The sequence below is a fragment of the Diceros bicornis genome, chromosome 12 (assembly GCF_020826845.1).
Source record: "Diceros bicornis minor isolate mBicDic1 chromosome 12, mDicBic1.mat.cur, whole genome shotgun sequence".
Taxonomy (NCBI): domain Eukaryota; kingdom Metazoa; phylum Chordata; class Mammalia; order Perissodactyla; family Rhinocerotidae; genus Diceros; species Diceros bicornis.
The window spans coordinates 72,055,919-72,070,491 of record NC_080751.1 but is presented as its reverse complement, the minus strand read 5'-3'; positions in this window follow the sequence as shown (position 1 = coordinate 72,070,491).

Genomic DNA, 14,573 nt, shown 5'->3' with positions numbered 1-14,573 from the left:
TCAGGAACCAGACCAAGAAACAGACTAGGCACTTGTTCAGGGCACTAGGCTGAATCCTAGCTACTCAAACTAGGACACTGGTCTGATGGGAACTGGAGGGCAGGGCAAGGGAAAGGGTGAGGCACTTAGTGTGGGAGCAAACAAAAACTCTCAGCAGTCAAGATAGATACTATTTTAATGCAATAGTTATAAAAATCAAAATTAATGCAAAATATCATTGATGAAGAAAATATCAAAACATTTAACAATGACAGGATTTGTATTACTGATTTTTCTTATTGCCTCTAGCTTCCATAGGGCTCTGCATGGTACTCTTCCTGATCTTGTCTTCACCCCAGGCCCAGCCCTGCTGGAGGGGAGCAGGCCTCAGTGTAGACTCCCCAGCCACTGTATGCAGGAGCGTGGAGTTTAAACCAGCCTGGAGAAGAAGGTCAAGGTGGGACCAAGCAAAGGAGATGTTTTAGTTGCTGAGGGCTACCACTTATTTTTCTCTGTGCTTCCAAATTATCAGTTTTATCATTTACTGCTGACTTTGGCTAAGGCTACTGACAGACTTCCTGATCCATGCATTCAGAAACCTACTTTTGCTCCTTTTTTTTTTTTTTTTCTTTTTTTTTGTGAGGAGATCAGCCCTGTGCTAACATCCGCCAATCCTCCTCTTTTTTTGCTGAGGAAGACAGCCCTGGGCTAACATCTGTGCCCATCTTCCTCCACTTTATATGGGACGCCGCCACAGCATGGCTTGCCAAGCAGTGCGTCGGTGCGCGCCCGGGATCCGAACCAGCGAACCCCGGGCCGCCGCAGTGGAGCGCGCGCACTTAACCGCTTGCGCCACCGGGCCGGCCCCTTTGCTCCTTTTTTAAGATTGATAAATGGAAAGAAAAGAAAGCTCTATCCAGCTTTTCTCATTTGCACCCCCTCCTTGATATCTCTGAGAGTCTTTAAAGAATGTCTTATTTGAGTATCTATAAGTGGTGAAGGTGTTCATTCCCTGAGTCTTCAACTCACATAAAACAGCTGTGTGCTCTCCTCTCCGCTCCTCACTCGTCCTGGGTTTCCTAGACCTAGCTAGGTTCATTTTGCCTTTTTGGATGTCATAATTCTCAGTCGAAAAGATGGAAATTAAGAGAAGAGAAATTGAATGGTTATGGCTGGGGATGACTAAAATTTTTCCATATAACTCAAGGCAATGATATAGATATAGATATAGATATTTATATATCTATAAACTGATATATGAGTGTGTGTGTGTACTTTTTCTGATAGTCTAACCCTTTGGAAAAAATGGTATGATGTTGGGGAAAGAACATTTAAAAGAGGAAAATGCATGAAAAAAATTAGATTGAGTTTCAGTAATGTGGTCATTGTGGAATAGGTTATTATCAGATGAATAAACTTGATAGATACAGAGATACATGGACACGGATATAGACACATATTGGAAAGCACTGAAGAGTAAGCAGAAACAAGCAGAAACAGAGAGATCTTACCCCTGGGAAGAAAGGAAGTACACTAGATGGGAATCCGGTGTAGAAGGCACTGTGTCCACCCCAGACACCTCCAGTGTGCACAGCACAGGAGCCAGGACTCCGGTACAAAGTCATAGGCTCTGTGGCTTGAGGTGTCCGAGGAACGGAGTTTGGTGCTGCCAGAGAAGTTAGGAATCAAATGTGTACTTAAAATCTGTGCATTTCACTGCACATACATTATACCTCAATTTAAAAAAAAAACAACTAAGATTTAAATTTGGATCTATTCATTATTATGTGACATACATAAGTCAATCTCTCTGAACTTTAGTTTCCTCATCTGAAAAACGTAGTGGGCACTATTTATTGAAGACCTGCCTTGTTCCAGACTCTCTCCTAGCTAAGGAAACGTCAACTCGGAACCTCACAATAATCCTGCAAAGAAAGTTTAATTATTTGACTTGACAGAGATCGGCCTGATTCATGGTTCACATGGGCATTGTTGTGGTGTTGTTGTAACTTGGCTATGTGTTCTATGGCTTTGTGTTACTGTTAGCACTCAAAGGGACTTGGCTGATTCCTGATCGTGAAGAGAAAATATTCACTCCAATGTTGAGACACTCAGCACAGCAACAAAGGCAGCGAAGGCCCGTTGTCTCGGCTGAGACTTTTCAGTCTCCAGAGCTTTATCCTTGATGGGGTCTCTCCCCCCAAGTGTTGGAAGGTCTGTGATTAGATGACAACTCTGGAACTCTCCACTTTTCTGCCCTTGTGTCAAGAATTTGACGCATTGAAAACTCAAAAGAGTGAGGCAAGCAGCTGGAGAGAAGTGAAGACACATTTGCAAGATGCTGTGTGTGGTGCTTTTCTTCCCTCCCTTTCCCCTAAATGCAAAGAGAGTGCAGTGTGACTAATTACACCAGAGAGGGAAGCAGAAGCTCTCAAGTTAAAGTATTTTGGTAATCATGTTTACCGCGGGTAAGTACGTCTGCATTAAATAAGTCAAAACACAGTGCGCAAAATTTGGAATGATTCCTTGAGCGCTGCAAGGACAGAGTTAGATGTAGAAATGATATAATGTCCAAGTGGAAGCACTATAAGAGAAGATAAACCATCTGCTTCAACTAACTCAGATCCACTTGAAAATGCTAATCGTATGGCAGCAGGATGATTAAACTGCTTTAAAAAAAAAAACACTTTTTTGGTAAGAGATGCAATGCATTTTTTAGTGAAATTGGGCTGCCCACAGATGGAAGGAATGTTATTACCTAAATTAGGTGACCGTCAGTATCAAAGTGTGAGTCATAGGTTCTTAGAGGCCTTATTGATGACTGAGGCTTTGCTCTGCCTCTATGTTTGAGGACGGTCCAGAGAAGGTAATTAACTTGTCCAAAGGCCCACAAATGTTTAATGAGAGATCCAGAACTCATACTGGATTTGACTCCCTCATACCTCCTCTTTTAGTGGAGAACTGAGTCCTATGTTAATAGGAAAATACTGCACAACCATTACCCAACCATAGTTACATTGATGTGAGAGCTGAAAGAGACCTTCATAGGTTTCTAGATGCAGTGCTCCAACTCCTCATTTTATGGCAAAGTAACTATGGGTAAGAGAGATAAAGAGTCACTATTTACTCTACCACAAAACTGTGAAATGGAAACATGCAACACACACACATACACTCTTACAGATATCCTTCTCTTAAATGGGGGTGGACGAAGGTCTTGGCATGGGCTTCAAACTAGGGCACAACGTTCTTTTCCAGTATCAATGCCGATAATGTCACCGATGATACGATGAAGATGCTAATTATGATAATGCATTTTTGAGAGCTCACTGTATAACTTCTGAGCACTTTACATATATGACTTAATTTAATCCTACAAAAAATTCTGAGGCCCTGTATTGGTTTTCTAGGGCTCCTGTAACAAACTACAACACACCGAATAACTTAAACAATAGAAATCTATTGGTTTATGTTTTGGAGGCCAGAGTCTGCGATCAAGATGTCACGGGGTTGGTTCCTTCTGAGGGCTGTGAGGGAAGGTTCCAGGCCTCTCTCCTTGTCTTGTAGATGCCCATCTTCTCCTTGGTCTTCACATCCTCTTCTCTCTATGTGTGTCTGTGTCCATATTTCCCCTTCTTATAAGGACACCAGTCACATAGGTTTAGGGCCCATCCTAAAGACCTCATTTTGACTTGGTCACCTCTGTAAAGGCCCTATCTCCAAATAAGGTCACATTCTGAGGTCCTGGAGGTAGGACTCTAACACCTGAAATTTGTGGAGTCACAATAAGCCCATAACAGGCTGGTATTATTGTTATTACTATTATTACCATCCTGGAGAGGAGGTAACTGAGGCTCAGAGAAGGTAACTAATGAGCTTATGATCACAAAGCCAGTAGGAAGCAGAACTTACACGAAGCCATGGGACCAAACGAAAAGCCTTTGTCTTTCTTCCTAAAAACACTCTATTTGCTTCTGTGTTCTGTTGTTCCTAGGTCAGACTGACAGAAAAGGCATGGGTCTCTGACCAGTTCCTGGAAACATTGTCTCCTAGATGACACCATGAGGAATCTCTTTTCCCTGAAAAAAAATAAGAAGCAGATCTCCCGCTCTCCACCACTGCGCTTCCCTGGAGCCACTGAGCTTCGCTCCTGATTCTCGTGGTCCCCACTGATGTTCTGCGTCTTAGCCATTACCACCTCATCAGTGTCAGAACAAAAAGCTGGGCACAGCCTGCTAAGAAGCCAAGAGAATATTCTGTCTTCAACTTGGGGGAACTACTACTACACACCATTCACTCGGGCAGGGGATTTTGTCTGACAGGGCAAATGCTTCAAAGAGGGAGGTGACTGCGCTTGGGAGGAGACAAAGATTGAGGTGTGAGGAGCAGGAGCCAGCTCAGAGACCTTGAGCTGAAATACTTGAAAGCTGAGGAAAGAGGAGAGCCAAGGTGGCTGGTTAGAAAGAAAGTAAAGAACTGAAAGTCAATCAGATCCATTAAAGCAAAATATATCTTGTTATAGGATCCTTTTCCCAAAGATTTCAGGGCAATTAGTCCTGAATGTAAATAACTTCCTTGTGAGTCATTTTTATATGAATTCCATTGGGAATTTAGGCCAGGTGAAGCAGACAGGTAAACCAAGGTGTGGATCATGGGAAGGAATGTGACTTGCTGTAGGAAATACAGCCAGAGTTAGACAGGGCTGGGTCTGCATCCTGCAAGCACAAGCTTCCTTGTGTGTGCTAAGGTCCTGGGAAAGGGAATTGACTCTCTGAGTGTCAGTGTCTACACCATAACATGTGCGTCATGATGGGGTCCTGATGAGCTGTGATAATTCAGTGGAAGTGCTGGAGTGAGCTTTGTGCTTATGAGGGGCTCAACACATATTTTAGAATAATAGGAAGTAATTGCATAGTAAGGCAGAGACAACTGGGAAACAGGGCTTCTGTTTGAAATTCAATCCTCCTTCTTCTAGGCCACAAAGAGAGAAGTGCGTACTCATCATGAAAGACATCTAAAGAAGGGGCTGTGTCATGAGATGATAGCGCAATAAACCCCCCAACATCATAACATTGTGAGAAAACGTTTTGAAGAGTGGTGTTCCAGTGATACTGGTGGTTCATATAGACAATTGGCTACTGTGTAGTGGTTATTTGGCCCACAGAGCAGTCGTGGGCTCCTGTAGGAAAAATAGTGAGTCCTGAGATCAATGAGGAGAAAAATAGCATAGGAAATCTTGGTGGTTGTGACTTTTATTTACTCCTCAAATGGGATGTTTGGGGTCCTAAGCTGCTAGGATTACTCTGGCTGCATCATTTCCCCCTTTGATTTCTTTTTCTGATGCACCTCCTTCAAAAACACCTCTGATAGCTACAAAATTCTTGTCTTTCATCCTTGCCTGGTAGATCTGTGGGCGAAGGGCTGGGTACGGGGCGTGATGTTTACTGAGTCGCAATCCCAGCCTCCTTATGTACACTGCACATTTAATTCTCCCAGCATACCCATGAGCTAACCACCATTCTCCCATTTTTCAAATGAGAAGATTCTCTCCAAGTGGCCAGCTTATAGAGATATAGCTAGTTAGTAGTGGAGTTAGGATTTAAACTTGGGTTTTTCTAAGGCCAAAATCCATGCTCTTTACATTGTATTTATATTAATAAAATAACAAAAACTAACACTTATATGGCATTGACTATATGTCAAGTATGGTTCTAAATGCTTTAGATTCCCTAACTCAGTCTTCATCTAACCCTGCACAGTAGGTAGGTGTAGGTAGGCATTATCAACTTACAGATGAGGAACCAGGGGAGTGGATGGATTGACTCAGGCACAGAGTTATTAAGGATGGAGCTGGGATTTCATCCCAGATAGTCGGCCTCCCCAGTACTTCACCCCTGTATTAGTCTGCTCTGCTGTCATAACAAAGTACCACAGACTAGGTGGCTTAAACAACAGAAATTTATTTCCTCAGAGTTCTGGAAGCCAGAAGTCTGAGATCAAGGTGTCAGCAGGATTGTTCCTTTGGAGGCCTCTCTCCTGACTTGTAACTGGCCGTCTTCTCCCTATGTCTTCACTCTCTATGTCACAGGGTCTTCCTTCTACGTGTGTCTGTCCTAATCATCTCCTCCTTTTGTAAGGACACCAGTCATATTGGATTAGATCCCACCTCAATGACCTCATTTAACTTTAATTACCTCTTTAAAGCTCCAAATATAGTCATATTCTGTGGCACTAGGGGTTAGGGCTTCAATACATAAATATTGGAGTGACACAATTCAGCCCACAACCACCACTGTATCATACAGTCTTTCTCTCCAGTTGTCCTATCTCCAGTTGCAGTCTTGTCGCTTTGCTTTTATGTTCTTTTCTTAGAGTCGTGCCTGTGTGGTTGTGACAGCCCATACTTGTGGCAGCATATCTTGCATTGATCTATGGATGTTGAATTATCAGACAACAAGGCTTTGTGTCCCCCAGAAATTCTCACCCCGAACTTTAGATGGCATTAAGTACCTACTGATTGATCTCAAAAATTTTCTTTTCCCAAAAGGCGCCATTCCTTAGTTATGAACTTAAAAAATTGTGTGAAGAGACCGAGACAGTTGGAGAAGGGCAAAGGTAGACGTGGAAGTCAGCTACATTGCCTCTGGGTCAGAACAGCTTGCCGTGTACTCTTGAAGCTGGAGTTATAAAAGTCTACAGTTTGACACGAGAAAAATTTGTTTTAACATTAAGACAAAACAGTGAAATAAAAATTGTATGTAAACATGGCCATGCTTAAATATAAAACTGTAAATAAGAAATAAAAGACGAAAAGAAGTGAATCAAATTGCTCACATTGTTAGTCTTCCAGCCATGGTGGAGTAGTGATTCTTTTCTTCTCATTTATCCTTATAAAAATTGTTCATATTTATAAGTATGTAATACTTTATAGTGGAATAAGTAATAACATTTTAAAACAACCCAAAGTTTCTTAAGAGCGACTGCCTTCCAACTGACCTTCTTTTGGACTAAACAGTCTGTATTAGAAAGATATCCACCATCTTACAAGAAGCATGAAAGACTTAGTTCTTGTTCATGAGGCAAAGCATATAATCTTTAGTATAGAGAGAGAGCCTGAGCTTTCTTGTCAAAGCACTCTCAAAGAATTCTGTTATTTGATTCTCAAAGCCGCCTTATTCAGTAAATGGAACAACGGTTAATATTACAACAGTGCACAAGACGATTAAGGACCAAAAGCATCAGAGGGCTGGTAGCCAGGGAGAGGCAAGTCAGAGCTGGCCATGAGGTCTGCTTGCTTCCACCTTGCCCTGTGCTTTGGTGCTAAGAATATGTTTCTAAGTTTCTCTTTAAAAATGCAGGGTTAATTTCAAGTAGAACAGATTCTATAAATGATTGCTTCCAGTTGTATTAATGGCAGTACAGAATTTTGTTTTTAATATACATGTCTAGCAATTTTGAAATGCTGTAGTCCTTTGCCAAATTTTAACACAATGGAGATGACCAATGTATTAATTTATACTACCGGCTGAATCTGTTTTGGAACAGCTCTGAAAATTTTTTGCACGCCATGAATATATTTTAAATTCGTGTCGATGTACCATTAAAGAGGAAGACTATAGGACACTGGCCCTCAGAAGATTCAGACCTACACAAGGATCTGTGCTTATCTAAAGTCCAATGTGTACTCTGCACTATTGTAGCCTAATATGTGCCCTCCTCAACCAACGCCAAGCAAGGGCCAGGCGCCCCAAGTGGTTCATGCTCCCATCCTGGTTTTATCTCATTATCCTCTGAGTAGCAACAAAAGAAGATAGGACATGCCCCACCGTGTGATCATGTCTTACTGCAGGTAGTTCTGGAGCTCACGTGATTTCTTTTTGTTTCATTTGCTGTAGTTAGGTTTGGTTTGTTTAGTTTTGCTATTCGTCTAGCTGTAACCTTACGGTTTGACTTTGAGAATAGTTAGATATTATGGTTTGGCTGTAAGAGAACTTAGATAGTGCTGATGACTGGCTTAAGTTTTAAACAAAATTTTTCTCATTTATATTTTAAGCTTTTGCCACAGATTCATAAATTAAGTCTTGAGAGTGTAAGGCAAACTTAAAAAAAATTAGTAGTTGCATGTTCCTAACTGTATAAATCAAGATATTTTAATCTTGTGCGACTGTAACAAAATATCAGAATAAATTAGATGCTAAAGAGGAAACTGAGCTATCATCAGTAACCCTGATTTCAAATGCTTATGCCATAAAACAGCTTCATTTTCTAATTGCTTACTATAATAATAAAATATTGTACATTTGAAGTTATACTTTGGTTATAAGAAAATATTGATTTCATCTGCTTTATATTTTATGGATCTACCTAACAGCTCATTTGAAAATAACATTTTCTTTTTTAAAAGTTTGGAAAACATTAAAATACACCAATACCACACTAATTCTGCTTCTAAAAGCAGAAGTTGCTTGTACTGTAACACTGTTTTCATAGTTTCCTGGTATTCATGTTCTGGTTAATCATTGATTATTTTCAGCCTTTCCCATGCTGCATGAGTTATTTCAAATTGAACCAGGATTTTGGATTTTCCCTGGGAAATAACCATTTACTCATTGCTTCTGTTGTTATTCATCAGATCGATGGCCAAGCATGACGGTTACTACCAAAACCTGCCTGACCAAGGCAAGTTTAACCAAAATTCTCGTCTCCTGTAAATCAGTTCAGAGGGGATGTTGTGTTTTTCTAGCTTTCACTTTCAAGATGTCATATAAAGTCAGATTCCTAGATCCAGAGGTTATGTAAGTCTTCCAATACAGAGACAAATAAGTTAGCTTTCCGTTATACAGTCATTCTGAATTCCGTTGTCCCAATGGGCTCAATGCGGGCAGTATCTCCCCTTTGGAAGAATCTTGGAAATTTGAGTGGCCCCTCCTGTCACAATGTCTGGGGGTGGGTTTATTAGCATTTGGTAGGCAAGGGCAAGAGATGCTGGGTGCCCTCCAATTCATGGAACAATTAATTAGAGACAAAAAAAAAACTTGTCTCTATATTAAGAAACTATGAAATCCCTCATCTGAAATTCATGCAGGTGAAAACCTTTTTAAAATTATTTGAACCGAGAATCTAATTTGATTTTACAAATCCTCTTTGCACAGCTTTATTACGTACTGAATTTTTCAAGAATACAATTACTTTGTAATTCAGGTGGAGATTATATTTCGTCTTACGGGAACTTTACCAATAGTTAGTCACATGTCTGAAAAATCAACATTATCTCAACACTGCTGGTGGTATCTGAGTTACCTCTAGAACATCTGTATCGGTCTTCAATTGTAGCTGTCACAGGCATAGCCATTCGGTGTATAGATGTAAGCATCCACCTACTTCATCACCTGAACTTGGGCCAGAAAATTTATGTATCTCTATGTGCTTATTATTATGTATTATTTCCCTTTCATTCTTCTTAATATTATAGGAAGGAGAAATAGAGAGTTATGTATAGTTATATACTGATTTTTAACTTCAAGCACAGAAATGCAGAGGATAGAGTTACATACACTCTTCAGTTCACTGTACATTATTAATATTTGTTCATGCATGCTTCTCTTGTTTCATAATTATTATCTTTAATCTTCATAACACATTCCCATTCCCCATACAATCACTTTAATACTATATAATGAGCATCTTTCTGGTAGTCTGTGATTTTAAAGAATGGATATTATTGGCGTGATTGTCATTGTGTTGCATCCCTCATCCTTTTTCTTACACATCCATTAAGCACCATGTTTTTAAGATGCATCGATGGGGCGCTACGTACATTTAAGCAGCTGAGCCCTGCCCCTAACTGCCGCCTGCCGCTCCATCATGTACACCTGCTGCAGTTTAACCATCCTCCCCAGGAAGCCACAGGTGGTTTCCAGCTCTGCCATCAGGAACAGTAGCCAGTGAGCATCCTCATCCATGTCTTCTTCCGACAGTGAGGGAATTTCTTAGGGATATCCCTAGGGAAAGGATCGCTGGGGTCATAGCGTGCATTTATATGTAAGCTGGTTGATTAGTATAAGGTTGTTCCTCAGAATGGCGGCACCAGCCTATGTGCCCACTAGAGAACATGTTCCTATATTCCCCATCCCTGTCAACCTTTGACATTATCCTCTTCTATGGCCTTTGTCTGTGTGTGTGGGGGGGGGTGGCTAATGGGCTCGAAGTAATAATTTTTTGTATTTAGTATTTATTTTATTACTAATGACTGGAAAATCTCTTCATGTGCTTGTTATGAATTCCTTCTGCAATTCAGATATTAATCTTTTGCCAATTTTAGACGTCACGATCATTTTTCTCCCGTTCCTTTTTGGAACAGAAAACTTTAATTTTGAAGTAATCAACTTACTCAATTCTTGCCTCATATTTAGTGTTCTGGAAGTTGTTAAATGTCCTTAGCATCCCTGAGTCACAAAGAAAATATTATCTTTCACTTGTTAATTAATGTTGTGGCTTTATCATGAACATTGAAGTTGTATAACACACAGCTATGTGTGGCAATCCTAGTGCCTCTACTCCTCGCATGTCTTTGGTTCCTTTGGCCCATGTCTCTGTTCCTGCACCAACACGACCCGACCAGCATCACAATGGTTTTGTAGGATGTCTGAATGGCTGGCCTGTGACAGTGAGCATTTGTGAAGAGGTGTGTTCAGTACAAATGAGGCAGCCTCAAAGCCCTAGGAGAGTTGAGTCCGCGTGAATTGTAGGGAAGAGTTGGTGTGATCCTGTTCCCATTGAGCCTCACCGGAGTTTTATAAAAATCAGCTCCCTCAGGTCACCTCCATGGAGCTAGATAAAAGAGCCACCATCAGCTTTTGTACCCAGCCTCTCTTGTGCTCCTCTCACCCTTTCTGCCCGTGTTGTTACTTGAGCTGCAGCTGCTGGAACCAGTTGCACTTAGATGCACTTTCTGCTAGTCCTTGCTTTCCGCCCTGAGGCTTCTCTGTCGCTGCCAAGTGGCGGTCCTAAGGCAACTGCTCAGCTTTCCCATGCCTGTACAAACCCAGAAGTCTGAGGAAGTTCATACCCACGGAGCAGCCCTCGAGCATCGGAGGATGGAAGAGAGTTCACAAATATACCCTCGTCCTCTGCCCCTGCATTGTACAGCCCACTCCAAGGTCCCAGGTGTCCCCAGCAGTGAGCAGCTGGATCGCACATCCTCAGGTTAGCTGTTCCTCTTCCCTTGTGTCACTCTTTCCTGACCCCACTTCTCAAAATAAACTCCCTGCATCTAGGCCACTTCCATAAGCTCTGCGTTTGGGGTCCACTGACTAAGATAGGGAGGCCATCCAATACTGACCTGTACATTTTATATTTAGTCCTTGCCCCGGCTCATCTACTGATGGATTCCACAAGTCCCATATATCAAATTCAGCCAACAACAACCTGTATCTGATACTGAGGAGCTAACAGTGCAAACGGAGCATTCTTATCTCCATGAAGCTCTCACTTTAGTGCAGAAGACAGATGGACAACTAGGCAATTACAATGGAAAGGGGTGCTTCTCTTTATAATTTGGCAAAGATCATGTTCTTTCATCCTGAGCAGCAATAACTTCCAGCTGCCTCTATGTGTAGGGAAAGGTTTACATGAGGCTGCTTGTAAACTAACCATGTGAAGTGGAGAACCAGAACATTGGACAGTACTCATCCAGGCAGACATGAAGTTAGTGTCCCCAGGGCAGGCATCGCAGATAGACACAGTGCTCTTTTTCTCAGAAGCTCCCGGGCCTCCTTCAGCATCCTTCTCATTAGAGTAAAACAAGCAGCCACTCCAGCTGGTCACATTTCACATTCACGATAAAACTCGTTTTCCTAGAAAGAACTCCTCTTAGTACAGGTGAGAAGATAGGTCCCGGAAGGAGGAAGGACTTGCTCAAAGTAAACTTACAAATTGATAGCAGAGCATAGGCAAGAACCCATAGCTACTGGTGCATGGCTACTTGTATCCTGAACCCATGGCTGCTGATATAGTGTTCTTTCCTTCTTTGTTCCTTCATTCATCCACTCATTCGTTCATTCACGCAATGCTCTTTGCCCATTCACTTTTCATCCCTCCTGATGCATAGGCACAACCCTTGGCTACTGATGCAGTGCACTTTCCCCATTGGTTAATTGATTGACTGATTGATTAATTCATTCAGTCGTATCTTTAACAAACAAAAAACCTTAGCAGACAGTGAGACCAGAGGTCACATATCATTCCAATTTAAAAGTCACAAACAAACACCTTAGTGTTATTCCTACTAGACTATGCACTTCCTGCATGCAGGAACCATTTCTTAATGCCTGCTATTTCTCCACAGCTACTGTGGCCCCACGGCTACTCTCTGCTTATCCTTCCCCCTCCTGAGTTGACACTAAGGCCTGAGGAGATCTGAAAAACTCTGTGGTATTGAGGAAAAGAGCTTGCAAAACCCTAGAAAACATGATGTCTATTAGTCAGGGTTCAAATAGGAAAATAAAGTCATTTTAAGTATTTCCAACGGAGGCAATTAGTGCAGAAACTTGGTTACACAGGTAATGGGAGAGCTGCAAATCCAGGCAGGGCATGACGAGGTAACTGAGCCATCAGGAACAGAAAGCCACTACTGGGCCTAGGCTGGAGGGGGAAATGAAAGAGAGGACAGTGCAGGAGCATGGGGGCAATGCCATCCAGTGAAAATTCAGCACATGGAGAGCCCCTATGGTAGAAGATATAACAACTATGGGGGCTACCACCTTCAGGGAGAACGAGAGGAGAGCCTGGCTTCTCCCTTAGTCCCACCTTCCAATTCCCCACTAGGGTTTCCCATTGATGAAACCGAGCTGAGTGCCAGCTGCCCCAGGAGACTGGGAAAGGCAGCCCACCAGGGTCAGCCTCCTGGGATTCAAGCAGAGCAGGGGAAGAACAAAGAATGGGATCTGCGAGAAAGGAGCCCCAAGACGCACGCGAAGCTCATGGCCTCTTCCAGTTCTAACAGCCCCAAGTCTCTGCTCAGGCCTTGGTCAGACCCACAATCCAGAGCACAGTTGACGGCTTCAGTAGGAAAAGTGCCTTTCATCTTGCAAGAGATGCCAAGAATATAGGATTCTGAGCTCTTATTTTTTTAAGTTTGATCAACAGATGCAAATATGCTATTCTGGACAGTGCTATAATATCTGAGGCACGTGCCTACACAATGGAGGAAAATAAATATTTGTGTAAAGAAACAGATTTGAGTTTATAATCTTAAAAGGAAATTTTCTCATCAAGTTAAAATATAGGCTAACATATGTTATTAGGAAACAATGTACCTTTATTTAATTCAGTGTCCTTGAAACAAAGTCTGGTTTCTCATGTGCACCATCATTCCAAATCTACCATCCAAAGATGGCATGACACAGCAGGGCAGAGTCTCAGAAAGAAGACATTTCAGACAGGCATCCAAGGTAATAGAGTGGACCATGAAGGAAATGACGTCCCATGGATGGAAAGCAGGAAAGTTGAGATGACATGGAAGGCTGTACCTTATCATAGAAGTCAAGCATTAGGAAGCAAGTCACACCAGTTGGATCCATGTGATGTCCGTGGGACAGAGAGAAAGACAAGACTGTATTGGAGTAGTAGAAAGAAGATCTGAATAAAAGTGCAATAGAGAAGCACACATGTGTGTGTGTGCATATCCACACATAATTTAAAACATTAAGTTTTTTAATTTATCATATACATATGTATTAAAACCGGCACTTAATAAGTGTCTACTATGTAACAGATTCTACATTAGATAAACTACGTAATGAATAATTTGTTCATAAACATATGACATACCTTCTTCATGCAGATTTTTTTGTAAATAACACTTAGCTGAGAGAGCTCAATGGTTTGTTCAAGGGCACTCTGCCAATAATTCAAGGAGATATTTGTGCAACTCCAAGTTCTGTTCTTATTACTATACATCAGCAGTTTTATAGGCATGTATTAGAAACCAGTTTAAATGAGGATTCAGATCTGCCCAACCTCTTGGCATTTAACTGTAACTTCAGCTGATTATATACCACAAAGTAGAAATGCTATAACATCAATTCTAACATTAACCGCTATTGTGATAATCTGTCCTGAAATAAGGAAACTGAAAGGCCACTGAAGTTGGGCATTGAAAACCATTCTGTCTAATATTCCTGAGTTTTTCCTTGAACATTTATTAAGACTACATAGCAAGCACTCTGTGAAGTCTTCTCACACACAATATTTGATTTCCTTCTTTCAACAACCCCAAAAGCCAAGTACTGTTATCTCTTTTTTACAAATAGGAAAACAAAGAGGGTGATTATTTTAAGCTTGCCCAGAGACCCACAGGCAGGAGCTGGCAGAGGTAGAATCTGGACCAGCCATTTGGCCCCACGGCTGGCGGTCTTCTCGTGATCCTAGAGGCCACATTCCGATTCAGAGCCCTACTTGCTGAGACAGCCCTTGAAGCCAAGGAAACTGCTCGTGACTGCTCCCAGAGGCCAGCGCAGGTGTTCAACTCCTGGCCTTGCCTGCTCTGGATTATGCTTACTAGAGGATTTTTTAAAGGAGATCTCACATAATAA